Below are 23,772 nucleotides of genomic sequence, written 5' to 3' on the forward strand. Positions count from 1 at the left end.
GTGGACCATCGGGCTGCCCGGAAAAAAACGAGAAGGAGACCGCGAAGATTTGAATCGGTGGATTCACCCCTGCAAAACAAAAAAGGTACTGGGTCTGCTTGTTTGAAGAAAAAGAAAAAATCCGCAATGTGTGGCAGACTACGTGGCAAGTGGCAATCCGCAATCTGTGGCAGGTGACATGGCAAGTGACAATCCGCAATGTGTGGCAGGCAACGTGGCAAGTGACAATCCGCAATGTGTGGCAGGTGACGTGGCAAGTGGCAATCCGCAATGTGTGGCAGGCAATGTGGCAAGTGACAATCCGCAATGTGTGGCAGGCTACGTGGCAAGTGGCAATCCGCAATGTGTGGCAGGCAACGTGGCAAGTGACAATCCGCAATGTGTGGCAGGTGATGTGGCAAGTGGCAATCCGCAATGTGTGGCAGGCAACGTGGCAAGTGACAATCCGCAATGTGTGGCAGGTGACGTGGCAAGTGGCAATCCGCAATGTGTGGCAGGCTACGTGGCAATCCGCATCTGGTGGCAGGCGAGGTGGCAAGTGACAATCCGCAATGTGTGGCAGGCAACGTGGCAAGTGACAATCCACAATGTGTGGCAGGTGACGTGGCAAGTAACAATCCGCATTTGGTGACAAGTGACGTGGCAAGTGACAATCCACATTTGGTGGCAGGCGACATGGCAAGTGACATCCTCAGGGCTCCCACTGATTCTGCATTATGGTGAGTTGAACCATTTAATTTTATATTACAATGTATTAATAGAAATAATGCACTTCAATCATCCTGACACCATAACAACCATGGTGCCGTAATGATTGAAGCACAAATACCAGCCATTTCCCATATAAATTGCCCCCAAAAAAACATATTTTATAGCAGTGCCCCTCCCGAGATTAGACTCTGGATCCGCCCCTGAGTGAATGACAGAGCTCCTGTAATGGCTGCAGATTGCTCCATTTCTGAAGGATTTCAGCAGGCAGCTGTTCCTACTGCTCAAGAAGTTTCACGTTTAAATGGAGGTGAGTCGATTGATGCCTCTATTCTGCAAAACTTTATGATTAATGTCACAACTTTTATCAAATTTATTGCCTAAAACTGCTTCTTCTCGCTCTGCTGATGACGCTGCTCTTATGTCAGTTTCAAAAGATAGTGTTCATACTGCTTCAAATTCTTCTGTTTTACTTAATGTTGATTTGACTTCCTCTGGTTTATCATTAGTTCCCTCTTGTGCTACTGTTTCTAATGTTCTTGAACCTTACATTAAAGAAGTACTTACGTGTGAATTGTCTCCATTAGGTTTTCACTTACCTATTTCAGTTAAAGAAAAGATTTGGAAAGGGGATTATATTGAATTGCTTTCCTTATTGCCGTCATTTAAAGAATATAGGTTTGATAAAAAATATGGTGAGAAATCTGATGATGACAGGAGACGTTTAGGCACACGCAATTTTAATAATTGGTTACAATCTTTTTGTATTTATGCTAGTGTAATGGGCGAATGTCATCCTGAGTTATGTAGCGGTATGTTTCATCATGTTGAAATAATTTTAGAAGCTTATAAAAATGTTCCAGGTTTAGCTTGGTTCTCTTATGATGAAGCCTTTCGACAGAAGCTTTCGGTTCATAAGTCTTCCTTTGGAGCAGGGAGAGACTGCAGTGACCCAAATCGCTAGCTATTAGGTCCACAAAAGTTATTTTAAGAACTGGTATGGTATAGGTGTAGTTCAGGATGGGTGGCACTAATAGGTACCACTGATAGATGGGACTGATGGGCACTGATAAGTGGCACTGATAGGTGGCTCTGATAGGTGGCACTGCTGGGCACTGATGGGCGGCGCTGATGGGCACTGGTAGATGACACTGATGGGCACGGATATGTGGCACTGGGGTGCAGCTCCGTTGTTGAGGCAGATTGTGGGCACTGATGTGTGGCACTGTGGGCACTGATGTGTGGCACTGTGGGCACTGCTGGGTGGCACTATGGGCACTGCTGGGTGGCACTGATTGGGGGCACTTTTTTATTACAGAGGTGGCATTGGCAGGGGGCAGGTGGGTACTGGTAAGCTGGCCGTGATCGGGACTGATGTCCCGATCACGGCCGCCGGTGATCGGCTCTTTTTTTTTCTCCTCGCGCTGTCAGCGCGAGGAGGAAAGATAGCCGATTACCGGCTTCGTTGTATCACATGATCAGCTGTCATTGGCTGACAGCTGATCACATGGTAAGGGGTCGGGATCGACCCCTTGCTTGGATCTGTGATCAGGCGAGTCTCATAAACGGGCAGGGCGCTCGTGCACGGGACGATGTCGATAGACGTCGTCCCGGCAAAGGAGGTCCGCGCTGTAGCCGTCATTTGGCTATAGCGCGGGTCTCTACTGGTTAAACTGAGCCGCAGATCTAAACCATTCTGCAGAAACTCCAAAACTACTGAGGTGGACGGAATGGTGGGGTCCCACTGCTTACTTTCTGCAAATGTTTTAAATGTATTCCATATTTTAGAATAGATAAAAGTTGTGGAAGGTTTCCTAGCCTTTAGGAGAGTAGAAATCACCCCCACTGAGAATCCTAATGACTGGAAATTCTGCCGCTCAAGATCCAAAGATGTAGATTCAGTTTGTGAAGAGCTGGGTGCACCAATTTCTCCTGTGAGAGAAGCTGCGGGAACACTGGGATCTTGACCGGCGGGGCATACGCTGAGATGTTCTTAGATGTAGATGTTCTTTTAGACTCAGCAGAGCTAAATACACTGCTCGCAGCTCTAAGACGTTGGAGACTACCCCCGCCACAGGGACGTCCCATTTCCCTTGCACTGCCAGGTGATCTCAGTGTGCTCCCCACCCTTTCGAACTTGCGTCGGTGGTAAGAATGGTCCAGGAAGGGCATTGCAGGAGCCGAGGCTTTGAAATGAGGTCTTCCTTCGACCCCCAGAGGAGACTTCTCTTCATAGAAGCTGAAATTGATATTCTCTGACATAGGGACTTCTTCCTCCACTGCGTCAAAAAGCCCCATTGAAGAGTCCTCAGATGCCAATGAGCCCAAGGTAACATTGGAAAGGCAAGCCGCCATGGTCCCGATTAAACTCAAGCAATTCGAGGCTGACAGGTGGGAGAGAGATCTGACGTGGACCATCTTCTGAACAATCGCCTTCACCTTCTGGGGAGGGAGGAGCACTGTACCAGCCTTGGTATTGAATAGAGCACCCAGGTAAATCATCACCTGAGTTGGGGTTAGGAGGCTCTTCTCTGTATTTACTAACCATCCAAACTCTCTCAGAGTCCTCAGAAGAATCTCCTTGTGGTCCCGTAGCTGGGCTTGATCAGACGCTAGCAGTAGAATGTCATCCAAAAAGTGAAAGACTCGAAGGTGCCAGGGCTGAAATTAGAACTTTTGAGAATATCCTTGGTGATGTGCATAGGCCAAAAGGCAGGCATTGAAACTGGAGATGTGTTGAGCCTATTGCCACTCTCAAAAATCTTTGGAACGCTGGTAACACGGGAACATGGAAATAAGCATCTTGGAAGTCTACCGATAGCAAGCAGTCTCCTGGTTGGACCATCTGGATGATCGTCTGCAAGGATTCCATCTTGAACGAGTCGAGCTGTATGAAACGATTTAACCTCTTCAGATCCACCACTGGTCTCCACTCTCCACTCTTCTTGGGGATGAGGAAGAGAGGAGAATAGAATGCCATGAATCTCTCGGAGGGAGGGACCGGTAAAACTGCCTGTTGTACTACAAGAAGGTGAAGATATTTCTGCAGAGCTTCCGCTTTCTGCTGTGAAGTTGGACTTTTTGTTAGAACTAACGAGTCTTGTGGGGGCACATCTTGGAAGGTCCAAAAATGGGTAAAACGGACTGTAGAGACCACCCACGGATCTTCGCAACGACTGCCCGATACCTCCGCAAACCTCTTCAACCTGGCTGCAGTGGCCTTTTGTCAAAAGGATTTTGTCCCCTCCTGAGTATTGGAGAGGCTTCTCTATTTGCCTTCAGAAACGTGGCCTGAGTACTCCTCCAATTCTTTTTGGGGTCTCTGCCTTGTCTAAAGTTGGAGAAATTCCTATTCCTGGAAGCTTGGAATTTTGTTGATACCACGCGTGAATGCCTCACCCTTCTATCCTGGGGAAGTAGCCCCAACTTCCCTCCTGTCACTCTCGAGATTGCCTTTTCCAGTCTTTCTCCAAAGAGTGCCTTCCCATCAAAAGGGATTTTGCACCAGTTTTGTTTTGATGCTGCGTCGGCTGCCCATGGCTTTTATAATGTTGTCCTTTGGTACATCTTCTCGGATGACTACTTCAATGTTTTCTGTCCAAACTTTAATGGCATTAGACACCAAGGCTAAAGCCACAGCCAGTCTACATGCTCCTCCAGCCAACTGATAGGCTTTTTTCAAATCCATCTATACGCCTGTCCAGAGGATCTTTAAAAGGAGGCCGAATCCTCCATAGGTAGGGTGATGTTCTTGGTTAAACGCACCACTGCTGCATCAACTACTGGAGGTGTATCCAGGAAGGCTGTATCTGACTTGGCCAGCGGGTACAACTTCTGGAGTCTATTTAGGGAGAAGCGTTTATCCGTCCTCTTCCATTCCCCTTCTATTAAATCCTTTAATTCTTCTAGAAAGGGAAAAAAATGAATTTCATTTTCAGAAATGGAAAAAAGGTTTTTGTCTTTTTAGGAGGCTCTTCCACCTCTTCCCAGCAGATAGCTGGTTTAACCGCCAAGACAAAAGGTTGTACTAATGAAAAATTAAACCCCGAGGGTTCTGATTCATCTGAGGAATCCTCCGACTCGGCACTGTCCCCAGCAGATAAGGGAGGCGGGGTTGAAGAAGTGCCTGCTGGGTCCGCGGATGATTGACCCTGGTTAGTCATTTCTGACGTTTGACCCCTAAGCGTGTCTTGCAGGGAGGGAGGTGTATGAATTAGCTCTGCTAATGAGTCTTTAACCACTTAACAACCAGCCCATAACCGAATGACGGCTACAGGGCGGTTGTTTAACTCTGGGAGGCCGTCATATGACGTCCTCCCAGAATTCCGCTCTCGCGCGCCCCCTGGGGCGCGCACTCGAGAGCATCCTTGACTGCCGGGTCCACGTGATCGCTCCATCAAATGACGGAGTGATCACTTGTAAACAAACCGATCGGTACAGCGGAGGGGGAAGAGATCGGTGTCAGCAGCGCTGTGGGCTGCATCTGCAGTGCCCACATCGCTGCTCATCGAAAATTAACCCCATCATACCCTGCCATTACTCTGCAATACTCTGCTTCAATACTCTACAATACTCTGCTGCAATACTCTGCAATACCCTGCAACAACACTCTGCAATGCTCTGCGACACCCGCCAATACCCTGCAACACCCGCCAATACCCTGCAACACCCTGCAATGCTCTGCAACACCCTGCAATGATCTGCAATGCTCTGCAACACCCGCCAATACTCTGCAACACTCTGCAATGCTCTGCAACACCCGCCAATACCCTGCAACACTCTGCAACACCCGCCAATACCCTGCAACACCCTGCAATACCCTGCAACACCCTGCAACAACACTCTGCAATACCCTGCAACAACACTCTGCAATGCTCTGCAACACCCGCCAATACCCTGCAACACCCGCCAATATCCTGCAACACCCTGCAATACCCTGCAACACCCGCCAATACCCTGCAACACTCTGCAATGCTCTGCAACACTCTGCAATGCTCTGCAACACCCGCCAATACCCTGCAACACTCTGCAACACCCGCCAATACCCTGCAACACCCTGCAATACCCTGCAACACTCTGCAATACCCTGCAACACTCTGCAATACCCTGCAACACTCTGCAATGTTCTGCAACACCCGCCAATACCCTGCAAAACTCTGCAATACTCTGCAACACCCGCCAATACCCTACAACACTCTGCAATGTTCTGCAACACCCGCCAATACCCTGCAACACTCGGCAATACTCTGCAACACCCGCCAATACCCTACAACATTCTGCAATGCTCTGCAACACCCACCAATACCCTGCAATGCTCTGCAATGCAATACTCTGCAACGCCATACTCTGAGATATCAAGTCATACTCAGAGATACCCAGCCATACTCAGAGATACCCAGCCATACTCAGAGATACCCAGCCATACCCAGCCATAGTCGGTAATACCCATAGACACCCCCCCTCCCGCCGCCCTCTGGTGCTTCTACCGACTCGCCAATACGATCAAAGCCAGAATCTTTTTTTTTTTTTCAGGCTTCCCAGCTTAGAGGTGAGATGCGGGGTCTTATTGACCCCATATCTCACTGTAAAGAGGACCTGTCATGCCATATTCCTATTACAAGGGATGTTTACATTCCTTGTAATAGGAATAAAAGTGATCAAAAAATGTATTTTTGGGGAAAAAAGTCAAACTAAAATAAATAAAGTAAAATGAACAATACATTTTTTTTTTTTTAAAGCGCCCCTGTCCCCATGTGCTCGCATGCAGAAGCGAACACATACATAAGTCCCGCCCACATATGAAAACGGTGTTCAAACCACACATGTGAGGTATCGCTGCGAACGTTAGAGCGAGAGCAATAATTCTAGCCCTAGACCTCCTCTGTAACTCAAAACATATAACCAGTAAAAAAAAATTAAATCATCGTCTAAAGTAAGTGAAGGGTACACATTTTTTCTTAATTTTATACATTTATTTTTCTTTAAAGATGCATTTAGCTTTTAACTCCAGGGCACGTTAATCCCATTGGTGGTCAATGGGCAGCATGTCTCCCCTGGGTGGTCAATGATGGGCAGCATGTCTCCCCTTGGTGGTCAATGATGGGCAGCCTGTCTCCCTTTGGTGGTCAATGATGGGCAGCACGTCTCCCCTTGGTGGTCAATGATGGGCAGCACGTCTCCCCTTGGTGGTCAATGATGGGCAGCACGTCTCCCCTTGGTGCTCAATGATGGGCAGCACGTCTCCCCTTGGTGGTCAATGAGGATTCACTATTGAGTTGGCCCACCCTTTTGCAGCTACAACAGCTTCAATTCTTCTGGGCAGGCTGACCACAAGGTTTAGGTGTGTGTCTTTGGGAATGTTTGACCATTCTTTCAGGGAGAGCATTTGTGAAGTCAGGCACTGATGTGGACGAGTAGGCTTGGCTCGGGATTCTCTGCTCTAATTCATCCCAAAGGTGTTCTATTGGGTTGAGGTCAAGAATCTGTCCAGCCCAGTAAAGCTCCTCCACCCCAAACTCGCTCATTCATGTCTTTTATGGATTATGCTTTGTACACTGGTGCACAGTCATGTTGGAACAGAAAGGGGCCTTCCTCAAACTTCCCACAAAGTTGAGAGCATGAAATTGTCCAACATTTCTTGGTATGCTGACACCTTAAGTGTTGCCTTCACTGGAATTTAGGGGCCAAGCCCAACCCCTGAAAAACAACACCACACCATAATCCCCCTCCACCAAGTGATTTGGACCAGTGCACAAAGCAAGATCCATAAAGACATGGATGAGCGTGTTTGGGGTGGAGGAACGTGACTGGAATGCAGAGTCCTGACCTCAACCCAATAGAACACCTTTGGGGTGAAATAGAATGAAGGCTGCGAGATGGGCCTTTCTCGTCCAACATCAGTGCCTGACCTCACAAATGTACTATTGGAAGAATGGTCAAATATTCCCATAGACACACTCCTAAACCTTGTAGACAGCCTTCCCAGAATAGTTGAAGCTGTTATAACTGCAAAGAGTGTGGCAACTAAATATTGAACCCTATGGACGAAGACTGATATTCCATTAAAGTTTGTGTGTGTTCGTGTGTAAAGGCGTCCCAATACTTTTGACAATATAGTGTATGCGGAAGGGGGCACTCTGCCACACTCTGATGCAAGGGGGCGATACTCTGCTATAAAGTGGGACTCTGATGTAAGGTGTTGTGGGTGATGCAATGGGCTTTGGGGCGATTCGATGTTCTGGGGAGATGTGATTGGGCGATGGGATTCGATGTGTTGGGGCGAAGCGATTCGATGTGCTGATGCGATTCGATGTGATGCGATGTGCTGCGATGTGCTGGGGGCGATGCGATGTGATGTGCTGGGGGCGATTCGATGTTCTGGGGATATGTGATGCGATTGGGCGATGGGATTCTAGGTGTTGGGGTGAAGCGATTCGATGTGCTGATGCAATTCGATGTGTTGGGGGTGATGCAATGTGCTTTGGGCGTTGCGATGTGCTGGGGGTGATTCGATGTGCTGGGGAGATGTGATTCGATGTGCTGGGGAGATGCAATTCGATGTGCTCGGGGTGATGCGATTCGATGTGCTGGGGGAGATGCGATTCTATGTGCTGGGAGCAATGTGATGTGCTGGGGCGATGCGATTCGATTTGATGTGCTGGGGGCGATGCGATTCGATGTGTTGCGGGTGATGCAATGTACTTTGGGAGATGCAATGTGCTGGGGGTGATTCGATGTGCTGGGGAGATGTGATTCCATGTGCTGGGGAGATGCGATTTGATGTGCTGGGGGAGATGCAATTCGATGTGATGCCATCTGCTGGGGGCGATGCGATGTGCTGGGGTGATGCTATTCGATGTGATGTGCTGGGGGCGATTCGATGTTCTGCATTTGGGTGATGGGATTCGAGGTGTTGGGGTGAAGCGATTCGATGTGCTGATGCGATTCGATGTGTTGGGGGTGATGCAATGTGCTTTGGGCGATGCAATGTGCTTTGGGCGATGCGTTGTGCTGGGGGTGATTCAATGTGCTGGGGGAGTTGCGATTCGATGTGCTGGGGAGATGCGATTCTATGTGCTGGGGAGATGCGATTCTATGTGCTGGGGGAGATGCGATTCTATGTGCTCGGGGCAATGTGATGTGATATGCTGGGGGCGATGCGATGTGCTAGGGCGATGTGATTCGATGTAATGTGCTGTGGGCGATGCGATTTGATGTGTTGCGGGTGATGCAATGTGTTTTGGGGAGAGTCGATGTTCTGGGGAGATGCAATGCGATTGGGCGATGGGATTCGATGTGTTGGGGCGAAGCGATTCGATGTGCTGATGCGATTCGATGTTTTGGGGGTGATGCAATGTGCTTTGGGCGATGCGATGTGCTGGGGAGATGCGATTCGTTGTGCTGGGGCCAATGTGATGTGCTGGGGGCGATTCGATGTGCTGGGGTGATGCAATGTGCTGGGGGTTATGCGATTCGATGTTCTGGGGAGATGCGATTCGATGTGCTGGGGCGATGCGATGTGCTTGGGTGATGCGTTTCAATGCGATGTGGTGGGGCAAAGCGATTCGATGTGCTGATGTGATTCGATGTGTTGGGGGTGATGCAATGTGCTTTGGGCGAATTGATGCGCTGGGGGAGATGCGCTGTGCTGGGGGAGATGCGATTTGATTTGCTGGGGAGATGTGATGTGCTGAGGGCGATGAGATGTGCTGGGGCTATGCGATTCGATGTGCTGATGCAATTCGAAGTGTTGGGGGTGATGCAATGTGCTGGGGTGATGCGATTCGATGTTCTGGGGGAGATGCGATTCGATGTGCTGGGGCGATTCAATGCGATGTGCTTGGGTGATGCGATTCGATGCGATGGGTGATGCGATTTGATGTGCTGGGGCGATGCGATTGGGCAATGCGTTTTGATGCTATGTGGTGGGGCAAAGCGATTTGATGTGCTGATGTGATTCGATGTTTTGGGGGTGATGCAATGTGCTTTGGGCGATTTTATGTGCTGGGGCGATTAGATGTGCTGGGAGATGCAATGTGCTGGGGGAGATGCGTTTCGATTTGCTGCATCGAATTGCATCAGCACATCGAATCGCTTCACCCCAACACCTAGAATCCCATCGCCCAATCGCATCACATATCCCCAGAACATCGAATCGCCCCCAGCACATCGCAGCACATCGCATCATATTGAATCGCATCAGCACATCGAATCGCTTCGCCCCAACACATCGAATCCCATCGCTCAATCACATCTCCCCAGAACATCGAATCGCCCCAAAGCCCATTGCATCACCCACAACACCTTACATCAGAGTCCCACTTTATAGCAGAGTATCGCCCCCTTGCATTAGTGTGGCAGAGTGCCCCCTTCCACATACACTATATTGTCAAAAGTATTGGGACACCTGCCTTTACACACGAACACACAAACTTTAATGGAATATCAGTCTTCGTCCATAGGGTTCAATATTTAGTTGCCACACTCTTTGCAGTTATAACAGCTTCAACTATTCTGGGAAGGCTGTCTACAAGGTTTACAGCTTTTCATTTAAAAAGAAAAAAAAAATAATTAAAAAAATAATAATCTCAGCAACACAATTCATTTATGCATCTAGACGTTCAAACTGTGCATATTAATTTTGAAAAATTGTGCTTGTGTTTTGGTGTTAGGCCACTTTCACACGGGATGGATCAGTAATGATCCGCCCCGTGATGATCCGCTTACTCAGCGGGGATCGCTCTGTTGTCCCTGCTGAGCCGGAGGATAACAGGGCGGTCCCAGCACACTGTGCATGGACCGCCCTGTCAGCTCTCCGCTCTCCTCTATGGGGGATCGTCTGTCCGTGTTCATCCGATCCACTCTGCAGACGGATAGAAAAATAGGATTTTCCTCCGTCTGCAGAATCGGACAATTGCGGAGGCGGACGATATCGGGTGTTTGCGGATGTTCATCTGCCGACACCCGCTATCCTATAGGAATGCATGTATGTCCGTACTTCATCCGCAAACAGATCTGTGGCACTAATAGGTACCACTGATATATGGGACTGATGGGCACTGATAAGTGGCACTGATAGGTGGCACTGATGGGCGACACTGATGAGCACGGATATGTGCCACTGAAGTGCAGCACCGTTGTTGAGGCAGATTGTGGGCACTGATGGGTGGCACTGTGGGCACTGATGTGTGGCACTGTGGGCACTACTGGGTGGCACTATGGGCACTGCTGGGTGGCACTATGGGCACTGATGGGGGGCACTTTTTTATTACAGAGGTGGCACTGGCAGGGGGCAGGTGGGTACTGGTAAGCTGGCCGTGATCGGGACTGATGTCCCGATCGCGGCCGCCGGTGATCGGCTCTTTTTTTTCTCCTCGCGCTGCCAGCGCCAGGAGGAAAGATAGCCGATTACCGGCTTCGTTGTATCACATGATCAGCTGTCATTGGCTGACAGCTGATCACGTGGTAAGAGGTCAGGATCGACCCCTTGCTCGGATCCGTGACGAGTCTCGTAGACTCGCCGATCACAGAGCGCGCCACACGTGCCCCTCAGGGGGCGCGCAGGCCGCTCGTGCACGGGACGACGTCAATAGACATCGTCCCGGCAAAGGAGGTCCGCGCTGTTGCCGTCATTTGGCTATAGCGCGGGTCTCTACTGGTTAAACTGAGCCGCAGATCTAAACCATTCTGCAGAAACTCCAAAACTACTGAGGTGGACGGAGTGGTGGGGTCACACTGCTTACTTTCTGCAAATGTTTTAAATGTATTCCATATTTTAGAATAGATAAAGTTCGTGGAAGGTTTCCTAGCCTTTAGGAGAGTAGAAATCACCACCACTGAGAATCCTAATGAAATTCTGCCGCTCAAGATCCAAAGATGTAGATTCAGTTTGTGAGGAGCTGGGTGCACCAATTTCCCCTGTGAGAGAAGCTGCGGGAACACTGGGATCTTGACCGGCGGGGACTACGCTGAGGTTCACTGCCCAAGGGAACCACGGCCTCTTCGGCCAGTACAGCAGAATAGCTATCACTCTGACTGGCTCCATCAATAATCTGATTAAAAACTTTGCGATCAAGGGTCTAGGGGGAAACGCATATGCGGTCTCGCATCGCCACGGACTCGAGAGGGCATCTACTGCTTCTGCACGGGGATGAGGCAGACGGGATGGAAATCTCGGCAGCTTCACATTCATTGGAGAAGCAAAGAGATCTATTTCTAGTGGCTTCTGCAGACTCATGATCCAACTAAACTCTGATGGGTGCACTGCCCACTCGTTGCTGTCTGGAAAACAACGTGATAGGCGATCCGCCTGCTGATTCAAATGGCCCGGAAGGTAAACTGCCTTTAAATCCAACAAATTTCTTTCCGCCCATAACATAATGGGCTCTACTTCCTTTAATAATGTGATGCTGTGCGTTCACCCCTGCCGTTATATATATGAAACTGCTGCTCTGTTGTCTAGCCGCAATAGCACTTGTTTCTGCCGTAGATGTTATTTTAGACTCAGCAGAGCTAAGTACACTGCTCGCAGCTCTAAGACGTTGGAGACTACCCCCGCCACAGGGACGTCCCATTTCCCTTGCACTGCCAGGTGATCTCAGGCGATTCGATGTTCTGATGTGATTTGATGTGTCGGGGGTGATGCAATGTGCTTTGGGCGATGCGATGAGAAGTGTTGGGGGAGATGCGATTCGATGTGCTGGGGGCGTTGTGATGCAATGTGCTGGGGCGATGCGATTTTACTGGGAGGGGGGCGATGCGATGTGCTGGGGGAATATTTTCTTATTTTTAACCCGATTATCTATGTAACATAGAGAAAGTTGTTTGTGCAAATAGTTGTAAATAAGCAGTTTTTTTAAATACTCCCACCATCCCATCTAAGGCCCCATTCACACATGCGGACATTATGTGCGTATTTCATCCATCCGTTTGCGGATGAAGTACGGACATACATGCATTCCTATGGGATAGCGGGTGTCGGCGGATGAACATCCGCAAACACCCGATATCTTTCGCCTCCGCAATTGTCCGATTCTGCAGACGGAGGAAAATCCTATTTTTCTATCCGTCTGCAGAGCGGATCGGATGAACACGGACAGACGGTCCGTGCTCATCCGATCCCCCGTAGAGGAGAGCGGAGAGCTGACAGGGCGGTCCCTGCACAGTGTGCTGGGACCGCCCTGTTATCCTCCGGCTCAGCGGGGACAACAGAGCGATCCCCGCAGAGCAAGCGGATCATCACGGGGTGGATCATTACTGATCCATCCCGTGTGAAAGGGGCCTAACACCAAAACACAAGCACCATTTTTCAAAATTAATATGCACAGTTTGAACTTCATAAAGTCGTCTTCAATACGTCTAGATGCATAAATGAATTGTGTTGCTGAGATTATTATTTTTTTAATTATTTTTTTTTTCTTTTTAAATGAAAAGCAGTACAGAAAAAAGTATCAACTGAGTGTAGATATGTGTGTGTATATATGTACAGAACACGATGTATATATAGTGTGTGTTTCTTGAATAATATTCCTTGTACATGCAGTATATTTACTGGATCCTGGAGGGAGGAGGGGTTTGCATAGATATGGGTGGCAACTTCCTCTAACACTGCCGTTGCCATGGAAACCTGACCTGAAACTTATTACACTGCTTGTGCAGCATTGAGCATGTGCGAGATCTGCAAGGCTGAAATCCAGGAAGAAATACGGTCTGGCTTCAGATGCCCACACTTAAGATGGCCACAGTCTGCTGCTAGTTTATAAACTTTCAAAATGCTGTATTAACCTAACAAAATGGACCTTCGTTTACAGACCAACTTTACTGAATACATTAAGCTTGTGTATTATAGGGGTCTTTTTATTTAAAAAGTGTAGTTTTGGCCGGAGCACCACTTTAACCACTTGCTTACTGGCCACTTAAACCCCCCTCCTGCCCAGACCAATTTTCAGCTTTCAGCGCTGATGCACTTTGAATGACAATTGCGCGGTCATACAACACGCTGAGGTTCCCTGCCCAAGGGAACCACGGCCTCTTCGGCCAGTACGGCAGAATAGCTATCACTCTGACTGGCTCCATCGATAATCTGATTAAAAACTTTGCGATCAAGGGTCTGGGGGGAAACGCATACGCGGTCTCGCATCGCCACGGACTCCAGAGGGCATCTACTGCTTCTGCACGGGGATGAGGCAGATGGGATGGAAATCTCAGCAGCTTCGCATTCATTGGAGAAGCAAAGAGATCTATTTCTGGTGGCTTCTGCAGACTCATGATCCAACTGAACTCTGATGGGTGCACTGCCCACTCGTTGCTGTCTGGAAAACAACGTGATAGGCGATCTGCCTGCTGATTCAAACGGCCCGGAAGGTAAACTGCCTTTAAATCCAACAAATTTCTTTCCGCCCATAACATAATGGGCTCTACTTCCTTTAATAATGTGATGCTGTGCGTTCACCCCTGCCGTTATATATATGAAACTGCTGCTCTGTTGTCTAGCCGCAATAGCACTTGTTTCTGCCGTAGATGTTCTTTTAGACTCAGCAGAGCTAAGTACACTGCTCGCAGCTCTAAGACGTTGGAGACTACCCCCGCCACATGGACGTCCCATTTCCCTTGCACTGCCAGGTGATCTCAGGCGATTCGATGTTCTGATGTGATTTGATGTGTCGGGGGTGATGCAATGTGCTTTGGGCGATGCGATGAGAAGTGTTGGGGGAGATGCGATTCGATGTGCTGGGGGCGTTGTGATGCAATGTGCTGAGGTGATGCGATTTTACCGGGAGGGGGGCGATGCGATGTGCTGGGGGAATATTTTCTTATTTTTAACCCGATTATCTATGTAACATAGAGAAAGTTGTTTGTGCAAATAGTTGTAAATAAGCAGTTTTTTTAAATACTCCCACCATTCCATCTAAGGCCCCATTCACACATGCGAACATTATGTGCGTATTTCATCCATCCGTTTGCGGATGAAGTACGGACATACATGCATTCCTATGGGATAGCGGGTGTCGGCGGATGAACATCCGCAAACACCCGATATCGTCCGCCTCCGCAATTGTCCGATTCTGCAGACGGAGGAAAATCCTATTTTTCTATCCGTCTGCAGAGCGGATCGGATGAACACGGACAGACGATCCCCCATAGAGGAGAGCGGAGAGCTGACAGGGCGGTCCATGCACAGTGTGCTGGGACCGCCCTGTTATCCTCCGGCTCAGCAGGGACAACAGAGCGATCCCCGCTGAGCAAGCGGATCATCACGAGGCGGATCATTACTGATCCATCCCGTGTGAAAGTGGCCTAACACCAAAACACAAGCACAATTTTTCAAAATTAATATGCACAGTTTGAACTTCATAAAGTCGTCTTCAATACGTCTAGATGCATAAATGAATTGTGTTGCTGAGATTATTATTTTTTTAATTATTTTTTTTTTCTTTTTAAATGAAAAGCTGTACAGAAAAAAGTATCAGCTGAGTGTAGATATGTGTGTGTATATATGTACAGAACACGATATATATATATAGTGTGTGTGTGTGTGTTTCTTGAATAATATTCCTTGTACATGCAGTATATTTACTGGTTCCTGGAGGGAGGAGGGGTTTGCATAGATATGGGTGGCAACTTCCTCTAACACTGCCGTTGCCATGGAAACCTGACCTGAAACTTATTACACTGCTTGTGCAGCATTGAGCATGTGCGAGATCTGCAAGGCTGAAATCCAGGAAGAAATACGGTCTGGCTTCAGATGCCCACACTTAAGATGGCCACAGTCTGCTGCTAGTTTATAAACTTTCAAAATGCTGTATTAACCATTAAACTTTACTGAATACATTAAGCTTGTGTATTATAGGGGTATTTTTATTTAAAAAGTGTAATTTTGGCCGGAGCACCACTTTAACCACTTGCTTACTGGGCACTTAAACCCCCCTCCTGCCCAGACCAATTTTCAGCTTTCAGCGCTGATGCACTTTGAATGACAATTGCGCGGTCATACAACACCGTACCCAAATGAAATTTTTATCATTTTTTTTCCCACAAATAGAGCTTTCTTTTGGTGGTATTTAATTACAGCTGGGAGTTTTATTTTTTGCTAAACAAACAAAAAAAGATGCAAAAAAAAATAAAAATCATGTTTAATAGTTTGTTATAAAATTTAGCAAACAGGTAATTTTTCTCCTTCATTGAAGTGCACTGATGAGGCGGCACTGGTGGGCACTGATAGGCTGCACTGGTGGGCACTGATATGCATAGTTAAGGCGGCACTAATAGGCACAGATAAAGTGGCACCGATAGGCACAGATAAGGCAGTACTGATGGGCACAGATAAGGAGGCACTGATGGGCAAAGATGGGCACAGATAAGATGGCACGGATGGGTGGCACGGATATAGGTTTGAGGCACTGCTATTCAAGTCATTGTTGCTGCAGATTGTCTTTTGTCAGGGCTGAGAGAGGGACAGGACGCTGTGTGCAGCAGGGACAGTCAGTTTAATCATTAGCTGTTACTATTAGGTCCACAAAAGTCCTTTTCAGGACTGGTATGGTAAAGTAGTAAAGGATATAGTTTTGAGTGCTATTCAAGTTATTGTTGCAGGAGCCTGTGTTTTATCAGTTTAAATAGGGACAGGCAGGAAGCTGTGTGTGGCAGTGAGGAACAGTCAGTTTAATCAGTAGCTGTTACTATTAGGTCCACAAAGGATCTTTTCAGGACTGGTATGGTAATAGGCTTATACACGTATAATAATTTTTCTTCCAAATATAGAAAGAATATTATACTTGACTGCTGCCCTTCTTCTGCAGTAGTCCTTTATGAGTATAGGGACTGAGGTACAGTCTGCTAATCACAACCTACTATTTGCACAAAGGTCCTTCTAAGGACTGGTAAGGTATAGTGTAATACAGTATATAGGGTTGAGTGAGGTACAGTCTGCTAATCCTTAAGGACTGGTATAGGTCCACAATATATAGGGTTGAGGTGCACTACTGCTGACTGCTGCCCTATTCTTCAGCAGTCCTTTATGAGTATAGGGACTGAGGTACAGTCTACTAATCACAACCTACTAGTTCCACAAAGGTCCTTCTAAGCACTGGTAAGGTATAGCGTACTACAGTATATAGGGTTGAGTGAGGTACAGTCTGCTAATCCTTAAGGACTGGTATAGGTCCACAATATATAGGGTTGAGGTGCACTACTGCTGACTGCTGCCCAATTCTGCAGCAGTCCTTTATGAGTATAGGGACTGAGGTACAGTCTGCTAATCACAACCTACTATTTGCACAAAGGTCCTTCTAAGGACTGGTAAGGTATCGCGTACTACAGTATATAGGGTTGAGTGAGGTACAGTCTGCTAATCCTTAAGGACTGGTATAGGTCCACAATATATAGGGTTGAGGTGCACTACTGTTGACTGCTGCCCTATTCTGCAGCAGTCCTTTAAGAGTATAGGGACTGAGGTACAGTCTGCTAATCACAACCTACTAGTTCCACAAAGGTCCTTATAAGGACTGGTAAGGTATAGTGTACTACAGTATATAGGGTTCAGTGAGGTACAGTCTGCTAATCACAACCTAAAAAGCACACCGTACTATATGCCCGTACCCTCCTGTTTGAAGAGGTTGAGCGGTGTCATATTTTTGGGGCCCAGCAGCAAGTTGCTGGTATCAGTGCTGCTGTTAGTGCTCTCTATCTCGGTGCTGGTGTCAGTGCACTCTATCACGGTGCAGGTGTCAGTGCTCTATATCACGGTGCTGGTGCTGGTGATCATCTCCTGCACCTCTTCTTTGCCTACCCTGACCTTCCCTCGACTCCATTGTCTCAAGAGTCCTGAATTGTCAGAATTTCACATATAAAAAAAGAATGCTTGTAGTTGTCGATCCCAGATTCACCTCATACATGTGTTATGTCACGGTGCTGGTGTCAGATCGCTCTATCACGGTGCAGGTGTCAGTGCTCTATATCACGGTGCTGGTGATCATCTCCTGCACCCTCTTCTTTGCCTACCCTGACCTTCCCTCGCCTCCATTGTCTCAAGAGTCCTGAATTGTCAGAATTTCACATATAAAAAAAGAATGCTTGTAGTTGTCGATCCCAGATTCACCTCATACATGTGTTATGTCACGGTGCTGGTGTCATATCGCTCTATCACGGTGCAGGTGTCAGTGCTCTATATCACGGTGCTGGTGATCATCTCCTGCACCCTCTTCTTTGCCTACCCTGACCTTCCCTCGCCTCCATTGTCTCAAGAGTCCTGAATTGTCAGAATTTCACATATAAAAAAAGAATGCTTGTAGTTATCGATCCCAGATTCACTGCACAAAGGTCCTTCTAAGGACTGGTAAGGTATAGCGTACTACAGTATATAGGGTTGAGTGAGGTACAGTCTGCTAATCCTTAAGGACTGGTATAGGTCCACAATATATAGGGTTGAGGTGCACTACTGCTGACTGCTGCCCTATTCTGCAGCAGTCCTTTATGAGTATAGGGACTGAGGTACAGTCTGCTAATCACAACCTACTAGTTCCACAAAGGTCCTTCTAAGGACTGGTAAGGTATAGCGTACTACAGTATATAGGGTTGAGTGAGGTACAGTCTGCTAATCCTTAAGGACTGGTATAGGTCCACAATATATAGGATTGAGGTGCACTACTGCTGACTACTGCCCTATTCTGCAGCAGTCCTTTATGAGTATAGGGACTGAGGTACAGTCTGCTAATCACAACCTACTATTTGCACAAAGGTCCTTCTAAGGACTGGTAAGGTATAGCGTACTACAGTATATTGGGTTGAGTGAGGTACAGTCTGCTAATCCTTAAGGACTGGTATAGGTCCACAATATATAGGGTTGAGGTGCACTACTGGGTGGGACTTTAGAGACATGGATGTAAAGGAGAACCCTGTTGTGAATGTGGCAGTTATCCTTACTGCTGTACTCTGTTTTGTTTATTGCTTGCTCTTAATCCCTGTACTCTATACAATATGCATAGATATACTGTACATAGACCTGACCAAGGTGTTCATTGTCTCAACTGTTGCTGGTTTTAATTAAGTTCTTCTTTCATGTAAGCTCAGTCCATACATCAGAATGTTTCTTTGTGCTCAACCAGTGGGTTGAACAAAAACGGCTTGATTTTTTTCCCCCCATTACCATGTAGCACTAACCCCTGAAGGAGCTGCTGGTTTTATTTGCACCTGCACTTTGCTAATGAACCCCCCTTGACTTGACTCAGTCCCCTTGACACAGCTGTGGTGCAATATGAATGTGTAATGAAATGGTGAGAGGTAACGCCACAATACAATATAATATACCTGTATTATTACCAGGACACCCGATGGCTCCACCTGCTGAGAGAAAACAATACTCCACACAATTGAAGTACTTAACCATAAATATACTTTACTGTAATTATGATAAACAGGTGGTTAGAATAATTGTACTGTCATCCTAACGTAAAATGACAGAACAATGAATGCAAAACAACAATTTTACAAGGTGAAACCACAAGGGAGCTCCCCCTACTTTAATAGCTAGTTGCAAGATCTTGTTAATAGTAAACATTCTTTAATCTTCTTTTCTTCTGCTAGCTATGATGGTCCTTTATAATTTGTAATCCAAAGGATAAGGAAGTTAGGCTGATCTTAAAAGTACATTGCACCCCATACTCATTCACATAGGGTGGGGGGACGCTATCCGGGGGCCCCCTTATTAAAGGGGGCTCCCAGATTCCGATAAGCCCCCCGCCCGCAGACCCCGACAACCAACGGCCAGGGTTGTCGGGAAGAGGCCCTTGTCCTCATCAACATGGGTACAAGGTGCTTTGGGGTGCGGGGGCCGCGCCGTGCCGCCCCCCCTTCCCCAAGGCACCCCCCATGTTGAGCCTGGTATGGCTCAGGGGGGGGGGGGGCGCTCGTTCGTCCCCACCCCCTTTCCTGACCGGCCGGGCTGCGTGCTCGGATAGGGGTCTGGTATGGATTTTGAGGGGGACCCCACTCCTTTTTTTGGCGTAGGGGATTCCCCTTAAAATTCCTACCGGACCTAAGGGCCTGGTATGCCCCCGAGACATTATCGCCGCTCTCTCGCTCCTATAGGAAAATGGCGGCACCTACTGTATATATATATATATATATATATTTTAGCATAGACCCTAGCGAATAAATTGGTGATCGTTGAAATCATTTTTTTTGTCTCATGATATTTGCGCAGTGCTCTTTCAAACACATTTTTGGGGGGAAAAATACACTTTTATGAAAAAAAAAACCCATAAAGTTAGCCCAATTTTTTTCTATAATGTAAAAGATGATGTTATGCCAAGTAAATAGATACTTAATGTCAATGTCATGCTTGTGAACATTACTGGAATGACGACAAACTAAGGAACTTAATAAATCTCCATAGACAGCGCTTTTAAAAATAATGTAACGGTTACCAGGTTAGAGTTACAGAGGAGATCTAGTTTGTGGCAATACCTTATGTGTGATTTGAACACCATTTATATATGAGGTGTGACTTACGTAAGCGTTTTCTTTGCTGCGCAAGCATGCGAAGATGGGAGGGGGGTGCTTTAAAAAAAAAATCTTATTTTTTTTTCTTTTTTTGCATTGTCCCTTTAAAAAAAAAAAAATCTGATCACTTTTGTCCACTCTCAACCCTCTTGACAAACGTCAAGATGATCACCTCAGCAAACAAGCAGAAAAATTTAATCTGGTCGTCTACACAAACAACATATTACAAAAAAGCCTATGGCACCTGTTATTCCCAGGCGGTCTCCCATCCAGGTACTAACCAAGCCCGACCCTGCTTTGCATCCGAGATCAGACAAGATCAAGAGCATTCAGGGTGATGTGGCTGTAGGCGACCTTGCTGGCCACTCTCAACCCTCTTGACAAACGCCAAGATGGTCACTTCTGCAAATCAGTAGAAAAATATAACAGGTTGTCGACACCAACAACATATTAAAAAAAAGCCTACGGCACCTGGTATTCCCAAGCGGTCTTCCATCCAGGTACTAACCAGGCCCGACACTGCTTAGCATTCGAGATCAGACGAGATAAGATAAGATCGGGAGCATTCAGGGTGATGTAGCCATAGGCGATCTTGCTGGCCACTCTCAACCCTCTTGACAAACGTCAAGATGATCAACCTTGGCAAACAAGCAGAAAAATAAAACAGGTCGTCTACACTAACAACATATTTAAAAAAAGCCTACGGCACCTGGTATTCCCAGGAGGTCTCCCATCCAAGCACTAAGCAGGCCCGACCCTGCTTAGCATCCGAGATCAGACGAGATCGTGCGCATTCAGGGTGATATTGAACCTAGAAGAAAATTCGATCGATTGATTGTGAAAGACCGGAGAATTTCAGATATACAGAAGTCTTGAAAGACGGTGGACAGCGGGAAAACTGATGAGTTTTATATTTGGTGAGTAGAAAAGTAATATGGAATTTGTAGATGTTTTAGCTGATGAAAGTACATTAGAATTTAAAGGTTTAGCGAAACAGGTTTCTGATGCTGTCATCAGTTGCTGTCAGTTTATCTGTTCATCATTCCCTCTTTACCATCTTTACCTGCCTGGGAGGGCTAGCTGACCGATGCCTTTTGGATCTTGCTCTTTCCTTAGAATGCACATTGAATCGCCCCCAGCACATCGCATCGCCCAAAGCACATTGCATCACCCCAACACATCAAATTGCATCAGAACATCGAATCACATCACCCAAGCACATCGCATTGAATCGCCCCAGCACATCGATTCGCATCTCCCCCAGAACATCGAATCACATCACCCCAGCACATTGCATCACCCCCAACACTTCGAATTGCATCATCACATCGAATCGCATCGCCCCAGCAAATCGAATCGCATCTCCCCCAGCACATTGCATCTCCCAGCACATCTAATCGCCCCAGCACATCAAATCGCCCAAAGCACATTGCATCACCCCCAAAACATCGAATCACATCAGCACATCAAATCGCTTTGCCCCACCACATAGCATCAAAACGAATTGCCCAAGCACATCGCATCGCCCCAGCACATCAAATCGCATCACCCATCGCATCGAATCGCATCACCCAAGCACATCGCATTGAATCGCCCCAGGACATCAAATCGGATCTCCCCCAGAAAATCGAATCGCATCACCCCAGCACATTGCATCACCCCCAACACTTCAAATTGCATCAGCACATCGAATCGCATAGCCCCAGCACATCTCATCGCCCCCAGCACATCACATCTCCCCAGCAAATCGAATCGCATCTCCCCCAGCACATTGCATCTCCCCCAGCACATCAAATCGCCCCAGCGCATCAAATCGCCCAAAGCACATTGCATCACCCCCAACACATCGAATCACATCAGCACATCAAATCGCTTTGCCCCACCACATTGCATCGAAACGCATCACCCAAGCACATCGCATCGCCCCAGCACATCGAATCGCATCTCCCTAGAACATCGAATTGTATAACCCCCAGCACATTGCATCACCCCAGCACATCGAATCGCCCCCAGCACATCACATTGGCCCCAGCACATCGAATCGCATCTCCCCAGCACATCGCATCGCCCAAAGCACATTGCATCACCCCCAAAACATCGAATCGCATCAGCACATCGAATCGCTTCGCTCCAAAACACATCGAATCCCATCGCCCAATCGCATCGCATCTCCCCAGAACATCGACTCTCCCCAAAGCACATTGCATCACCCGCAACACATCAAATCGCATCGCCCACAGCACATCACATCGAATCACATCGCCCCAGCACATCGCATTGCCCCCAGCATATCACATCACATTGCCCCCAGCACATAGAATCGCATCTCCCCCAGCACATAGAATCGCATCTCCCCCAGCACATCGAATCGCAACTCCCCCAGCACATTGAATCACCCCCAGCACAACGCATCCCCCAAAGCACATTGCATCGCCCAAAGCACATTGCATCACCCCCAACACATCGAATCGCATCAGCACATCGAATCGCTTCATCCCAACACCTCGAATCCCATCGCCCAATCGCATCACATCTCCCGAGAACATCGAATCGCCCCCAGCACATCACATCGAATCGCATCACCCCAGCACATCGCATCGCCCCCCAGCACATGGCATCACATCGAATTGCATCTCCCCCAGCACATCGAATCGCATCTCCCCCAGCACATCGAATCACATCTCCCCAGCACATTGAATCACCCCCAGCGCATCGCATCTCCCAAAGTACATTGCATCACCCGCAACACATCAAATCGCATCACCCCCAGCACATCACATCGAATCGCATCGCCCCAGCACATCGCATCGCCCCCAGCACATCGCATCACATTGCTCCCAGCACATAGAATCGCATCTCCACCAGCACATCGAATCGCATCACCCCCAGCACATCGAATTGCATCTCCCCCAGCACATCGAATCACATCTCCCCAGCACATTGAATCACCCCCAGCACATTGCATCGCCCAAAGCACATTGCATCACCCCCAACACATCGAATTGCATCAGCACATCGAATCGCTTCACCCCAACACCTAGAATCCCATCGCCCAATCGCATCACATATCCCCAGAACATCAAATCGCCCCCAGCACATCACATCGCCCCCAGCACATTGCAGCACATCGAATCGCATCAGCACATCGAATCGCTTCGCCCCCAACACATCGAATCCCATCGCCCAATCGCATCTCCCCAGAACATCGAATCGCCCCAAAGCCCATTGCATCACCCACAACACCTTACATCAGAGTCCCACTTTATAGCAGAGTATCTCCCCCTTGCATGAGAGTGTGGCAGAGTGCCCCCTTACACATACACTATATTGTCAAAAGTATTGGGACACCTGCCTTTACACACGAACACACACGAACTTTAATGGAATATCAGTCTTCGTCCATAGGGTTCAATATTTAGTTGGCACACTCTTTGCAGTTATAACAGCTTCAACTATTCTGGGAAGGCTGTCTACAAAGTTTAGGAGTGTGTCTATGGGAATATTAATAATAGTGGGAGGGGCAAGAATTGTCCCCGCCCACTATGTATGGGGCGCTGGTAGAAGGGA

General features: G+C 47.7%; 3 pseudogenes; all 3 read right to left on the reverse strand.

The window, feature by feature from the left end:
- Nucleotides 1-20,437: 20,437 nt before the first annotated feature.
- LOC143959092 (5S ribosomal RNA) lies at nt 20,438-20,556 on the reverse strand (annotated as a pseudogene).
- Nucleotides 20,557-20,664: 108 nt separating this feature from the next.
- LOC143958970 (5S ribosomal RNA) lies at nt 20,665-20,793 on the reverse strand (annotated as a pseudogene).
- Nucleotides 20,794-20,902: 109 nt separating this feature from the next.
- LOC143958992 (5S ribosomal RNA) lies at nt 20,903-21,022 on the reverse strand (annotated as a pseudogene).
- Between the last annotated feature and the right edge of the window lie 2,750 nt (nt 21,023-23,772).

Source organism: Lithobates pipiens, unplaced genomic scaffold, assembly GCF_037356315.1.
Source record: "Lithobates pipiens isolate NorthernLeopardFrog02 unplaced genomic scaffold, aLitPip1_a1.2 Scaffold_66, whole genome shotgun sequence".
NCBI lineage: Eukaryota > Metazoa > Chordata > Amphibia > Anura > Ranidae > Lithobates > Lithobates pipiens.